We start from the raw sequence: 15,865 nt of genomic DNA on the forward strand, positions 1-15,865 counted from the left end.
TATGGGTAGAGTCGCAACTGTGCGTTGTGCAAAAGCCGACGCACCTTGTTGCACATTACCTGTTTGAAAATTGGTTATATTTGTCAGCAATATTTAGTTTACGCAAAGCATCCATACATGGCAAAATGAATAGCATGTTTTCATGCCGTTTATGTTCCTGTGCAGTGTATCATGTCGATGAAGATTGACTCTCCCTGCAAATTGGGCGCGTATTGAGCTTCTATGAATGTAGCGAAAATTTGCTAAAAATCTATTAGTGTCTATTGGGCCAGCAATTCTCGTGTAGATGGTTTTTCGTCTACGTTATAGCGCTGCACTTAAAGAGAGCAATGCGGCCTCTACTTGGCTCTAGGGCGAACGCTGAACGGAAACGAAAAGTTAACATGCAGTGAAAACTGTAATAAAATACTATGGCTAAGACTAGAAAAGAGAAAAGGATGTTGAGTAACGTATCGGATTGTGCAAGTTAGTAAAGAGTTCCGTAAAACCTGCGCTACGAAACGCACGTCAACAAGGTTGATAAATACCAGAGACTGTTATGAGCGCGGGTTCACAACTTTTACATTTTCAAATTCACGCACGTCGTAACCTACAAAAAACAACTAGCGCAGCCGTCGCGGAAGAAACTGGCGTTTTGAACAGGATTACGCGTCTTAGTGCCCAGCATTGATCGACTGTATTACTCGCTAATCCTGCCTGTTTCTATTATTGTTTGTCTACCCGCTTCTGTGCATGAAGAGTAAAAGTTGATTGATAAACAGATATTTTGAATTTCTCGGCTCATTTATCTGGCTTTCTGTCTTCATTTCTAAAAATTCCAAGGTATTATCGCCGCGTTTCTTTATCTCCATTCTTGCAACCGTGTCCCACTTATTCTCCTTTCTCATAAGCAGACGGCCAATTTCTGCGCATCGTAACTTCATAACAGCGCTGCTCGACGTCGATCACTAAGGCGCCGTGTAAACAAGGAATGCCTTTAAGCGGCTGTTAATTCCCAACAACCAGCGCGTAGCACCACTTAAACATCGCAGGAAACGCTCTGAAAGGTAATATTTCTCCAGGGCGCGAACCATTAATCATCCTCACCCCAGAGACGGAAAACATAGTGCCCACACACCTCACTCGCACCAAGCGAGACATTTCCCCGAGCAACACCAGCTCTGAACGAGCTCATGCACCACGCCGCGAACACCCACGGTGAAGCCAGTGAGCGGAGCGGCATCGCCGGGAGCCGGGGGTGCCAGATGGGAGGCGGTCTCCATGCCGAACTGGCATAGCGGGGCGCCGAGCTGTCTGGGAATTTCTATTTCATTTTTTTTTCTCTTTAGTCGAAGGGGACGAGCCTAAAATTATAATTCACAGCGGCGGCGATGAATGTGTTCCTTCTCCTCTCCAGTTCGCTTCCTCTCTCTCAAGAGGGGTGGAAGGAGAGGAGAAAACTTTTTACCGGCGCATTGACAGCGCCATCCGTTTTTACCGATCGCGATGCCAGGCCTTACGCATGACGTGGCCCATGCCTGTGGGCTGCTGCCTCACAGCATTCTTTCCTTGCTGTTTGTCCAGACCGGCTTTCCCGGCGCGAACGTGCTTTAATGCTCTCCCCCTTCCCTCCCTCTCTCACCCTTTGCCTTACTTAATCCAATTTCAACGTTGTTAATCAAGGCATTCGGAAGCCACCGGACGCTTGGCACTGAAACCTGGCATTGTTAACTGCATTGCGTCTGTGTAACACTAGAGTGTGTTGGGAGTGGAAAGAGTGTTTTGCTGCTTCTTTTGAATGGAAAAAGTAGTTACCTCTTGCGCGGCTGGTTCCTTGACGTTGTGTGTTGGCTCCACTCCAGGGCCGCTCGATACTGCAGTAGAAAGGAAGCCCGGCATTAGACATCGCCGGACGAAGTTTGTCTTCCTTGTTTTTAGCGCTTGGTAATTTACGGGGTTTTGCCACGCGTGAGAAGGAACCCACTGTTTGCTGCTTGCCTGGATCTAAAGCCGATTAAATTCAGGGCAAAAATAAAACTCATGAAGAGTTGCTTAAGCTGCGCTACGCCATCTGTGCTCAACTTTGTTTAAGCCTTATTTAAAGGAGCGTGAACGCTGGTATTTCAAATAGAAAAAAAAAATCTAACTTTCTGACAACAATTATTGCAAGCATTCTGCTAGTCCGCTTAATCGGTTGTTTGCAAATATATTCACAGCCGGGCGAAATTTCGCTAGCAGCATACAGTTTGTAAGTAAGCAGTCATAACCTGCAGCCATTGCTTTTGCTTGCTTTTGTTTTCAGCTGCGAAAAGGTGGAACATTCTGCACAAACTTACTTCAGCAGGCGCTGAACACAGCGTTATTTGTGTATGCATGCCACAAACAAGAACATCAAGAAAAGAAAAAAATGAACAAGAAAAATAAATAAACTGCTTAACCTGTCCACCCCATTAGCAGAGGTCAAACACCAGGCATGAACAAGTTCGTTGTTTAGCTTTCATTTTTGTCTTACGCAGCACCGTCTTGGACAATAAATGCACCAGCTGCAATTCCTCGGCGCTGATGGTAATGAAAGAGTAGCAATGCAGTCGTCATAACGTAAAGTTGCATGCAGAAGGCATCGGAAAATTCACTGGAATGTGTTCTTTCCAACACAACACAACAGTGTATTCTTTCGTGCACGGTTGCTGTTGCTCCTGCTTACCGCATCGAAGCTGCGCTCTCGACATCCAGAACGCGCAAAGATAATTGACAGTGCAAAAGGCAAACAGAAACATTGTTACAGGCGTCCAAGCGCGCAACATAAGCGGACATTACTTTGGAGACAATAATGGGTTCAGTAACATTTCGGAGGCAGTTGCATGGTTCAGCAAACGGGCGAGATGTTGCGCTTGTACCAGGGCGCGTTATTGCAACGATTATTGCCCCTAAAACCGCTGCCTTTTTTGCCTCGTACTAACGAGACATTCCCTTGCCTCGCAGAGCGCGATGTAATGAGCTCGGATGATTACAAAAACTTCTGTGGTATGGGTTCCTGCTAGCACAGTTGAAGTGTTTGCCTTTAATGCAAGCGCTGGTTAGCTCCTGCGTTGATTTTACTTCTACCTAAGCCCGCCATAAAACCTGAGCAGTTACCTACGAAGCTTAGCCTGCTGTGTTAGGTTCATATTGAAAAGAGCGAACTCTAAATAAAAGCATCAGAACTGTATCTAAAGGGGCTGCTGGTTCAGATGATTTCTTAGAGGCAACGTCAACATATGGGGATATAACCCAACAAATGCCAGACGAATAAGCACGCATTTTACTTCACAGAGGTCCCAAACTGTTCTATGTCCAATTACGAGGTATTTTACTATATTTACGTCATTCCATTGATATTTCTCTTTATTACCCATGGACAGGCTATGTCTAAGGGCTTGAAAGCCCAAGAGTCTAGCAGCACGCAGCTCCGTCGCACGGTTCAGCAACTGTTTGACACGTGACTCGGACCAGCAATTTCTACAAAACACTGTGCCTACTGGCTCTTCTCTTGCCATCCTTGAAATTATGCTTTCGCTGGCGTTTCCATGTCGTCAAATATTCTAAACTGAGGAATCACTTATGCTTGGTCTGTTCGCCAAGACTCAACATATAGTCCCACTATTTGTTGTGGGCGGCTGCTTCTTATCAGTGCCCGTGGTTAAGTGACAATCATTTGTACTGTAATATGTTGGTTCTTTGCGGGGGAATGCACTCAAATTGACCAAACAGAAAAGTGTGAATAGGCCGGTCTTATGCGACTTCACCTGCATAAACACAGCTGCCCTGCTAATCTGTTTCTGTACTGCCGTCTAAAATTGCTGCATTTCATACCATTTGAATCTTTGTGTGAGATAATCTGCACGCGAATATCGAGCTCTGAACGTTCCTTGTCTTGTAGCTCGTATCGCTTTGCGTAATGAATTGTACACCTCGGGGATATTAATTACGAGTAGGGGTGTGCGAATAATACCTTTCCAAAACCGAATCGAATACGAGTCGAATATGTTTAAAAATATTCGAAGCTTTTATAAATAATTTATTGTGCGAAACAGCCAAGCGCTATCGAAAAACGTGTGGTACTGTGCTAGCCTATACCTTATGGAGTTATACCTACAGCTCTCAAAATAAAGCAACACTGATCTGCGCTAGGGGTTACATAACACCAAGCCACATCTCAGTAGATGAGAGTGGCGAGAGTTAAGTATGAGTCATTACCGCCGTGATCGGGCATCAAGGCACGGTTTGCTACTACTAGAGAATTCCTTATTCTAAATTCATGCTGACTGCTCCAAAACTACTCGAAACTTTCAGTGCGTATTCGATCCGTTTCGAACAATTTTGAGCATGCACTATTTGATACCTTCAGCGATTCTAAAATGAGGATATTCGATTCACTCTTCAAAAATTTTGAATATTCGCACACGTCTAGAAATTATCTATTAATTTGCAGCCCGGTAATGTACAACTATTCTTTGGCGTGATGAGTTTGTCCTCGTTCAATTTCTCTTATCTTAGCTATCGAAACGGGGAGACACGCTACACTAAATTTCTATGCAGTTTCTTTATTAAGCGTGTGTCTATTGGCTCTTCATATAGAAGCGAATTTCGGACGATCGTCATGCCATCCACTCTGACGTCGCTCACCAGTCATCTATCTTCTTTTTTCCTTCTTTTTACATCTTCTTCTGAGGCTATTAATCCTCGCTTCGTTTCTGCGGATTAACAGCCGAATTTCGTGCTCCTGTACGTAACTCGGCGGCTTAAGACGTTCGCAAGTGCAGCCTTTTTGTTCTTGGTACAAAGCGATAAAAATAAGCGCAACCTCAAACGGTTCCTTACCCGGGAAGTAAGCGCTAGGCAGTGTGTGTGCGTACGTGTGCGTTCACACAGCCAAGGGAGCGTGTTACGTGGTGGGGAGAGGAAGAAGGGGGTGGCAGCGTAAGTGAGGAAGAACGGAGGTTGGTGCGCGTGTGTGTATGTGCGCGCCTATCTCGGCCCCTTCAGCCGGTAGTTCCCATGCGGCTCCAAAAAAACATGATTTATCCCCGGCGGGGACCCGCATTACGTTCGGTCTCCATTTCCGGCGCTGCTCGCGGCGTCCATCACGGCCGCCTTCTCTCGCTCTCTCAAATATATCCACGGCGTCGAGCGAACGCCGAGGGGAAGCTTGCTTGCCTCGACCGCTCGCTTTACTCGGCGGAAACTTGGAAGGAGAAAAAGTTTCGGCGCTGCGCGGGCGTAGTGGTAGTAGCGGCCGTTTCAAATGATAATATTTCGGCAATAACACGGCCCTAAATCAACCACCGACAGCAGCCGAGGCAGCAGCTTAAGGCACGGGCGCTAGCAGTGGGGGGATGCCGGGGCGGAGATGACTGCTGGTCCAATATCGGGAAATTATGGGTCAGTTTTTGTGGCGCGAGGTATTTTATTGGCACGACGCCCGGCGACGGAACGGACCGCCGCGGACTGCGGCAGCAACGGAGCGAGATCTCGGCGGAGGAGTCGGTCTTCTCGGTGTGAGAGAAAGAGGAAAGGATGCGAGATGCGGGGCCGCCGCTTCTGCGAGAGGGCGCTGCTGCTTTCTTGCTTGCGCTGAGCGCTCTTATTTTCTTTCTTGTTCACTACTTCTCTCAAGTGCTGTGCAGTCAGCGACACGTTCTCGTCATATTAATTGATTATTATTAGTGGTAGTATTAGCAGTAGCAGCAGCAGTAGTAGAATATTTAGCTTTATTATTTTTCCGTTACTTTTTCGATACGTACGCCAGTCTACAGTCAGTGACAACCGCACAGCATGACCACGCGAAATAGCGCCTCGAGATTCAATGCAGTTAGGGTAAAGATTGCAATAAGGACGAAAAACAGTTTGAGCACTTCGCCCTAAAATATATTGTGCTGAGTTCAAATTTGGTAGTTATTGTTGAAATCTAGTATCCAAACCTTTTTTCACATGGATATTTTCTTTACAAAGAAAGAAGGAAAAATAGCAGCTTGCCGGAGAGCAGGGTACGAGCGTGTAAATTTTCGCGTTCCACGATAATTTTGGCTCTCGAGTTAGAAATGTAAGCCTTGTATGATTGGGTAATAAGTTATTCATTACTTTTGCAATTAGATGAAATGAGCTATGAAGAAATTTTTCCTTGCTTTGTACGCAACCGGCCCGGCCGAGAGGCCGCATTTCATGGGCGAAAAAGAGATGACGAATTCGTAAAATATTGAATGGCATTACGACGTGATGCAGTGAATTTCTTCAGTGTGATATATATCGCTGAAGATACATCATTTTAAACTGACTCCAATGGTTACTTTCTTTTTTTTAAAAACTCGAACTGCTGTTTACTTTCTTTTAATTTCGTTTTCCGGTAGTATTTATGCGATTTATTTATGCCAGAGAGGTCTATCTGTGACTTATTTTTTGTGCTGATATTTTTTTTATAAGCGGGCTTACTTTAAAGCAAATATGTTCATGTTCCATAAAATTGTTCACCTGAAGGAAATCGGTTATCTATAGCGCAACTAGAGTACGCGATTCTCAGACGTTCAGGATTTTTACTCGTTTTGTACTTACCATTCAAGCTGGATTGGAGCAGTGAAAGGTGTCGTTGGTGCAAATCAGGAGCGAAATGTAAGAATGTGAATGATATATAACGCCCCTAAATACTGACTACGGAAGAAAAATTTAATAAATTGAAAAATAACACGGAGATATCCGTATCACATGCGGAGAAGTAAAAGACGAGAAAAACCATATATAAATGGCAAGACTGAGAAAAGAAACTACAGATTGTGCCTCCTGAATAAACAAACAAATAAAAAACTCGGCAACAGCTGGACACTTTTCATAAATTGATCAGCGTAAATTAGCCTCAGTACAGAAAACCATCACGACTACTTTTTAGATGTTTAAAGTAGTGCACTTTACTCTTCCTCTCGACAAAATTAAGCTTGCACTATATTTTGATTATATGAGCAAATATGCAAATTTTATTTTCACGGGGAAAAAGATGAGCGATGATTGCAAATAGATTAGCGAGGTTATTTACACCACATAACCCCACAGAAGTGAGTGATACTTCATGAATTTAGTTATCGTTCATGTGGTGGTACTGCTCGACTTTGTGTTTGTGTGCTTACTCTTGTCTAGAAAATTTTAGCTCAACACAACCAGTTACCACGTAATTTGACTTAGAATTACGATGCAACAGAGTTAACTAGCACTCATGCCTTCATGTTTACACCAACACAGCGTCAAACATTTACGCCGCTGAAGTTTATTTTGTTCCCGAAACTCCACAACGTTAGCTAAGCTTTTTCATTTCTTAGCTGATAGCGTTTGCCCATCATAGTTATACCATATTCGGACAAACAGTATGCATTGTGAGCAGTTGCAAAGGAATATTAAGCCGCCATATAAGCTTATTTAACTCCGTCTAGTTTATTTTAAACAAGCTATCTGCTGTCTTTTATGTATCCTCAGGAAACCAAACAACCAATGTTTCCTTGCACATCTGTATGCTCTCTGTTTAATGTGTGTGATCATGAGAACAAACTAAATAATCGAATAGATATAGCGTCGTATAGGACAAAATCTGATATGAAAACTCAAAAACAGAAGGCGAGAAAAATACTCTTGCGAAGAATCCATGCGCAGTGTGAAATCTAAATGAAAACATGCATGGCTTGACGGCTGGCGGCCCGTTATCTGCGTAGGCGAATCTATATGGGCCGATATGAGAAAGAAATTTTCTGCGACAGTTCTTCCCATTGCTTAAGTTCAAAATCCGCAGTAAAGGTATTCAGTATACAAAAAAAAAATGGTATAATTCCTGCGTTCCTTCAGATTACCGGTGACATGATCCTGAAAGTCGTGTGGTAGTTTCACTTTCATTTAGTGGAATGTGGAGAGAAAATTTGCGAGCCAAACTGAACACGAATGAAATTACGATCGCAGGCACCGAGCCTCATACAGATATGCTTTTCAAATAATTCTGACAGAAAACTTTTAGCGCTGTACTGCTGGTGTCATAATGCGCAATGTCTGACAATATTTCAATCGCACCATAAATTTCACGTCTCTGTACAGAAGGCTAAACTACCTCGTTTGTTTTTCGGACGCACTCTCCATGACCCACCTGTAAATGTTTGCTAACTCTATTATGACTTCAACAAAAACGAATACGCACTTAAATGAAGTCAAGGCTTCCAACCAACACACGAAGAGTACAGATAAGCAGGTAAGCGAAAGGAAACTATAACATGGGAACAAAAAATAAAAACAGGGATAAGGGTATTGGGAGTTTGATGCTTTTGTACTCGAGTATGAAGTAAAATATCAACCATGCCTATTAGCTTCGCAATTTTTTGTTAGTTGTGTCGGAAAAATACTGGCATATGAATGGAGTATACTGCATTATTATGACGGATTTGATATTAACTCGCAGTGTCATTTAAGAAAACTGACACATGAATCTTTCTGTGGCTTACTGGTGGCGTTCTGATAAATTCTTAAAATACTCAAACATCTATCTTATTTCGGTAGACACCGATTTATTTAAGCACCAAATCGAAAAGAAGTAATTGATTTGTTCGTTTTTTACAGTTTCAAGTATTCGGAAATTTTCCTATTGCGAGCCCATTCATCTGAGCGACTATTTATGAAGCATTGGCATGCAGTAATGATTACAGAGGATTCTTTGGTGCGAAAAGCAAAACTTTCTTCCAAGTTGTGTGCTTGATAATGCGCTGCACTTAATCGGATACCGATAGCGACGCTTCCTAGGCATACTTTTTGCTTGTTTTAGATATATTTTAATGTGAAAAATAAATATTTTGCACAAATGGAGCCCCGCTGTGCACAAATGTTTACTAACTGTTACTCTGGCCCTATCATCATCATCATCAGCCTGCAGGGCAAAGGCCTCACTGCAGGGCAAAGGAGTCTCCCATGTCTCTCCAATTAACCCTGTCTCTTGCCAGTTGCAGCCCCCGTATCTCCGCAAACTTCTTAATCTCATCCGCCCGCCTAACTTCTTAATCCCGACTATACGAAAAGAATAAGTGTGTTGAACCGAGCTCTCGCGCATTTTCCGTCGAATGAGGCATTCGATAGGCTTGCACTGTTTTCTTGTATTGCGTAAACACCTAGCATTTCCTGCTACGTGAGGTATGCGACGTCTCTACCTGCTATCCAGAGAGAAACACTGTGTAAAAAATAGAAACGGGGGAACATAAGGAGGGGAAGGAGAAGTAAAGGTAAGCACGAAATTAGAGCTAAAAATTACCAGTGCATAATGGATCTATCTACGGGTGGCTGCGATTTTTATTCGCGTTTTATCACTTTGATGAAAGCAGCAGCGGCCGAAATAGAAGTGACTCCGAGATTAGTGTCTTCTGCAAGTGCGCCTTTTGTCCTTTTATCTACTTCTATCGAAGTTCTGCCTGCTGCGGCCAGGTGTCGGTGATGTTAGAAAAGGGCTCCGCCCAAGCAACGCCGGCGACTTGTGCAAAGAATGCTTTCTCAGCGTGTAGCGTAAAAAGTGCAGCCTCGAAAAATATTTTCAAAGATGCAACTGCTGTGGCAATGTGGCATAAAAACCCACCCAAGTGTTTGTTCATGCGACTTGACTGCTGTTTGCGAAAACAAAAGAAAGCAGTATGCCACTTGCAGTCACGAGTGCCCTACATGGACGGAATTCGTGTCTGCACTCTGGGCACCATTTCTTATATCTGCGCGTTTATTTTCAGTGCTGAGCTTTCATTTTTTCTCTTCAGGAACGCTTTCACTCGAAAGCGTTCCCCATTACAAACAAATTACTCACTACATAATGTTCCCTTGCAAAAAGTACTTGAATACAAGTACCTCGGCGTTTATTTTTCATCTAACCTAACATGGACGAGGCAAGTTGAGTACACTACATCCAAAGCCTGCAGAATGCTTAATTTCTTAAAAAGAAATTTCAATAAAGCACCGTCTAATGTCAAACAACTCCTGTATTTCACTTACATCCGACCAATTCTTGAATACGCCTGTCCTGTATGGGACCCCCAGTTTGCTTACTTATGTGATATGCTCGAGCGCGTCCAAAATAATGCTGCGAGATTTGTGTCCAATAATTACAGCTTCTCAACTAGTGTCACGTCTCTTAAAAACCACCTTGGCTGGGGATCTTTAGCTAACCGTAGGAAACATTTGAGATTACAAATCATACATCGCATCTATTTTGGAAAGCTGAGCATTGACAAAGACCGGTATCTGCTTCAACCTCATTTTTTTTCTATACGAGTTGATCATCAGTGGAAGATCCGAGAGATTAAGTGTCGCACAGATGTTTATAAAACCTCGTTCTTTCCACGGACGATCAATGAGTGGAATAGGCTACCAGCCAGCGTCACTGAGTGCTGCACAGAAGGTCAATTCCGCGCATTTTTATCTGATGTGTGACGTGGCGCGCAGTTGTCTTGCGCGTGTCTTTGTCATTTCATTAGTGTTATTTTATTTCTGGAGCGTGGTTGTCTTCCTTCACTGCATGTTTTTTTCTCATCTATTAGTTGTGTGATTATATTTCTGTTATTACGTGTATCTTTCGGCCAAATGAGCAGACGTTATTGTGTTTCCCCCCCTGCAATAATGCCCTTGGGCGCTGCAGGTATCTGTAATAAATAAATAAATAAATAAACCGCTCATATATACAATTGCTCTGTTAGACCGTGCGTATTCGTATGCGCCGTTCCATGTCGGCCTGAGGCGAAGTTAAACATGCCGTGGTCTCTTATGATGCGTCTGTGCATACAGTCACTTGGTGGAAAATATGGCGGAAATTCCGATCTGAGGCGCATATGCCACGATGGTGAGAAGCAAAGTTTAGATAATATGCATCTTCGGGATCATTCTCATGTTTAGAGAATTATTAGTTGCACCACATCCTATCAAACGCAAAGCCGTTTTATTTGTGGAAATCCTGGCCCAAACTTCTTCCACGCGCTATGTAAATGCTATGATTTGAGGATCTGTAGAATGGCTTCCAGAAGTCCAGCAATATGCAAGTCGTGATGGAAGAAAAAAAGACAACAACGAACTTAAAATAAATTCACATCTGATGTGCCATAGAGGCAACACTACCTCCACGGTTTTATGAGCTTGCATTCTAAGGGCTTTCTTATATGAACTACATGCTGAAGAAATTGCGAAATAAAATATTTCTCAGTGAACGTAATCTCTTTCGCCAATTGCTTTTGTTATTTCTTCTCATCTGTCATGGCTTTGCAACTGTGCCTATGTCAACACACATGTTCAGAAATGTGACATAGCACCTACGCAACTATGACTCGTAAGGAGCACTTTCATTCCTTCGTCGGTCAGGCTGCTTGAGTAAACACAGAACACTTTTTTGTGGGCAGGACATGGAGTGCACATCGTGTGTATCTTGAAGTGGCTGCCATTGTGGAGGTGTCAAAAGGTAGGTCGAGGCTTTTTGTTGGTCAGCATGCGTGTGTCTTGTGAGGCGTGCAGGAGAGTAAAGGAGATTACCAAGTCCTCGTGGCTCATCTCTTAGCCGGTATCAGGGCTTCAACTGTGAGCCAGCCACCTGGAATGGACACGAAGTGAAATTAGGCATCTTTTCATATCTTCTTTTCATATCTGCTCTTCCCTCTCCAGTTCACTCAGTGACTCAATGACTCAAGGACAAAGGGATACTTTGCAACAGCTATATATCTCTCAGAACATATACTTTGCGTTGTCTAAAATCTATTGCGGCGAGTAGCCTATCTGGCGGCCAGAAAGATTTTCAAGTTAAGAATTTTCGTAGGCTGATATCATACCTGGTAAAACAGGCTACATTACATACTGGTGATGTCTTGCAGCTACAAAAACTTCAAACAAGATGCCCATGTGGTAAACAATGCTGGCATATTATCCGAATTTATCGCTTTTATGAGTATCGCATTTTACAATAACTTCTATTTACTTCAAAAAAATGTCAACTGTTCTTGGCCCGTGTATCGTCACTGTCGCGTCATAGACGTACTTTTCCCGCCCATAATACTGACCCTTGGTTTATTCCTTGTTATAGCACAATATACAAGTTTCAGTCTTTAAAGCACAGCCTTTCTGTCACGCTCAATAAGTAAAAAATGTAACTTTCCAATGAAAAGAACTAAAGGATTGTTTCACTCAACCGTAAAACCATTCATCATCACCTCTAGTACTTCATTTTGTACCGTAACTTTGTTTATTTTTTGCACCTGGTTTTATGCCAGTATATAAGTGCCCCTTTTGTATACTTTGTGTACATATATTATTTACACCTCGTATAATCGTGTATTGTCACATCACATCAGGATGTATGCCATGTATAAATAGATGTCTTCTTTAGTATGTTGTTAATTTATGCCCATATACTGTCCCTGGCTGCTCTCTAAAATGTGTTCAGAGCTTTTATGCCTGAGGACATTCTGGTGTATATACTAAAAAATTAATTCAATGGAATTTAAAATAAGGGAACACCGGCTTTTCGCTGTAGATTTTTGTCCACGAATGACAATGACATAATGAGGCGTGGTGAAGGAGACTGCTCTCACAAACGCAGAAAAGAAAAGCGCGTTTCGTAATTAAAGAGCTGTACTCGTCACGAAATGACTTGGATGCATGGAACGCTCTTTTTCGACTCGTATGCTGCCTTCTTAACTTTTCGGAATGTCAAGGTTTTTCCTAAAGTGAATACCAAAACACGCAACTACATGCTATATAAAGTGTCCAACAGACTCTGAACAACACAGTGTGGCTTTAACACTTGACTCAGATGTTGTTTTATTGCATATTGCTGGCATCGACGTTGTTTTAGATCAGTTATGAGGGAAAGCTTTTTTTGCCTCTTTCGTTGTAATGTACCCTTGTAATGCACCCCTCATGTAATGTCCCCTGTGGACCCTTGAGGAAACAATAAATAAATAAAAAAGGTATTGCACCGCACTCAGAACATTTAGGATGCTTAAACAATAGCCTCCGCATGCTAACCTGTCTTCAATGTGCCCATAAATGCAGCTTGATAGAAAAAATAATGGTGAAAACTAGAGCGGATTGTTGTGATTATTGTGTAAAACTTCCCTCATATTTACACAATCTGTTTATTTGTTCTTGCTCTCGCATTTCGGGACTCCGATGTTCAGTGCTCTTTGTACGCTGCTTTTTATTTAGATGTAAACTGAGACGTTGGTACATTTTAGGGGTACCCGGCTGCTCCTTCTCTTGTAATAAAGGTACATGGAGGAAAAAAAATTGAGCCCAATTATAAAATTAATAAAGCGAGCCATGCCCACTCCTTTCAGAGGATCGAAGTCTCTGAGCACAATGTAGGTACCGCGTATATAACGTGCAATACACTCCCAGTCGTGACATATTAAACAGGTCTGCAGACCACTCTTAGTTCTAAGGTTCAAGAATAATGCACACACCAAAACCATTCATCTGCGTCCCTCATAGCCTTAGTTGCTTTGGGACGTTAAACCCCAATAAACCAAACCAAAACCATTCATCTCGTCCAGGCCTTGTCCTTCTATTACTCCAGGTTTGATGCAATTTGTTCTAATTTCAGTAACCTCTCTCCTACTGTAATTTTCTTGACAATGACACGTGCGTATATTAATAAGTAAATATATTTAGGCACCACGTGACTGAGGACACTGAGCCCATAGCCGGTACGGGTTCGCAGCGTCGATTCGATGTTGCCATTAATTGTTTTTTACCGTATCAAATGGAAGTCTGCAATGCCCCAGCTTACAACCTAATACAGGCATAACGCTGCATGTAATTCAGAAAGCGTTGATAAAATACACTTAGACGTGTTAAAAACGCGCGAGCTGCGCTCTGGGCAGGGTCAGGGAAGCCGGCATGACACCCTAACTGCAGTGTTTCACAGCTATAGGAAAGATGTGCAGGTGCTGGCATAGTACCTTAATCTGCACAGTTATTGTCAACTTTTTATCCGTTCGCTGCTCAACATACCACCCGTTCGCTGCAAAAAAAAAATATGTCCAGGCCTGCGCTATTTTTTTTTTTCATCTGACCACATTACGTATTATTTGCTGCCACTTCTTAAAATCCCATGTATATAGTGATGAAGAGGTGTGTGCATTACTACCATATGTGGCAGGCTATGGTGGCTATAACTTAACCTTTGACTGCCTCTTATTGTCTTCATAATTTTGGTCCACGGAAACCAGATATGAAATATATTAAAAGAAATTGTGCACCTCACGGGAGTCACGGTTGCATTTGCACCGAAGACAAAATAAGTGTACTTTCTGCAGTGAGGGCAGATACAGTCCGATGCACCTGCATAGTGAACGCAGACCGCATTTTTGCTAGGCCTGAGCCATTAAAAGCTGCATAATGAGGGTCAGTTTTGTTTCTTGTTTAAAATATCACCATTATATTTTTGTTCTGAGTGTAAAAGGTAGCGTAATAACAGAGCACAAGGGCGGGTGACCGAGCACTTTGAATGGTAGAGAGCATTGCACCTTTCTACTGTCATTGCTCTATGAGACAGGAACCTTGCTGAAGTGTTGCCACTAACGCCAGTGCAATACCCAAAAATTTTCAGAGCTGCACAGACAGACCCCTCGCGATCTATCATGAGATGGCGTCCTCAAAATGACCGCGGTGTTCTTTAATTAATGCAGAAGCGTTGGAAATGTGTTGTAAATAATCTAGGCGCTAGTTATTAGTGTAGCATAAGCATTTTTTTGTCGCGGATATAAAGCTTATTAGCCGTTATCAGTGCTGCTCTACGGATCACGATGTGTTAGCAATACAATATGGGGAACTCTCTTTTATATAGGCGCGTGCCCGGAGAGCATAAATTAAACTAAATTAAATTAGAAGTATAAGGTAAATTCAATTAACAATTTAAACTTCCTCGCTACGAATGGCACTGCTTGTCGAGGTGCTATTATTTGCACTTTCTTTCGGACAGGAGTCGTAAATATTACGCTGCCATAAAAGTTGCAGTCGCACCGACACACAGCTGTGCGCTACCTTTGAGCCCAGGAGCACAGCCGCTCGAATGTATGATGTGTATGTGCTCGAATATGGGCGTGAGTTCACTGCGAAGGCCGTGTTCTGGCAACATGTGTTCGGGTAAAACCACCGGCATTTGTGCTGATGCGTGGCTTGAACGTGCCATCATTTTCCAGACGATAACGGCATGCGACAAAGCCACCTGTATGCTTCGAAAAATATCTGAGGACTCTCTTGCCTGGCGTGCAGGCTCCTATAACTGACCTTTGTGCACACAGTTGGTAGAAAACAAGGTAGTTTTTAGTCTGTAATTAATTATTAGAACAAAGCTTTTGTTTTACATGACCCATCATCGCACCCTCTTTACTGTGCGGGTACAAAGCAAAGCAGCGGGCGTAAACAGAAAAAAAAATTTTTTTCCTCCACCACCTGACGCCCTTATAACACGTGGTGACTGATAACGCTCTGTACTCTCTAAACGATAGCAGACACTCCTCGAATTGGCGACTAGAGTCGCCTGAGGATAGCAAGCCGTGTTATTGCAGCCTGTTGTTAAATGAACCCCACAGCTTCCGACTCGCGAAGTCTCCTCCCCTAGTGACAACGCGGACGACAACAGAGTAAATTTTATCGTTTGTGTTCTGTGTAACAGCGTCCGTAATAGCAGGGTGAGCATTGTACGCAGTGCACACTGCCCACGGCTACAGCAACGTTACCAAGGGAAGTACACTTCATTTGCAGCGTCGAAGATAAAGAAAGTGTTTTAGAATTGTACATGCTCTAAAGATTGAAAAACAACTTAAGCAAGAGGCGCTATACGACAGGTACTTTTAATGAAGCATGTTCCAAC

General features: G+C 42.9%; 1 protein-coding gene across 1 annotated transcript in view; it reads left to right on the top strand.

Annotated features, from left to right (window-relative positions):
- The window catches only part of LOC149339615 (uncharacterized), a 210,747-nt gene that overhangs the window by 28,393 nt on the left and 166,489 nt on the right, over window positions 1-15,865 (top strand). The gene's annotated exons all lie outside the window — the stretch shown is intronic.

This window comes from Amblyomma mixtum, chromosome 6 (genome assembly GCF_055824585.1).
Source record: "Amblyomma mixtum isolate Tamu chromosome 6, ASM5582458v1, whole genome shotgun sequence".
NCBI classification, from domain to species: Eukaryota; Metazoa; Arthropoda; class Arachnida; order Ixodida; family Ixodidae; genus Amblyomma; species Amblyomma mixtum.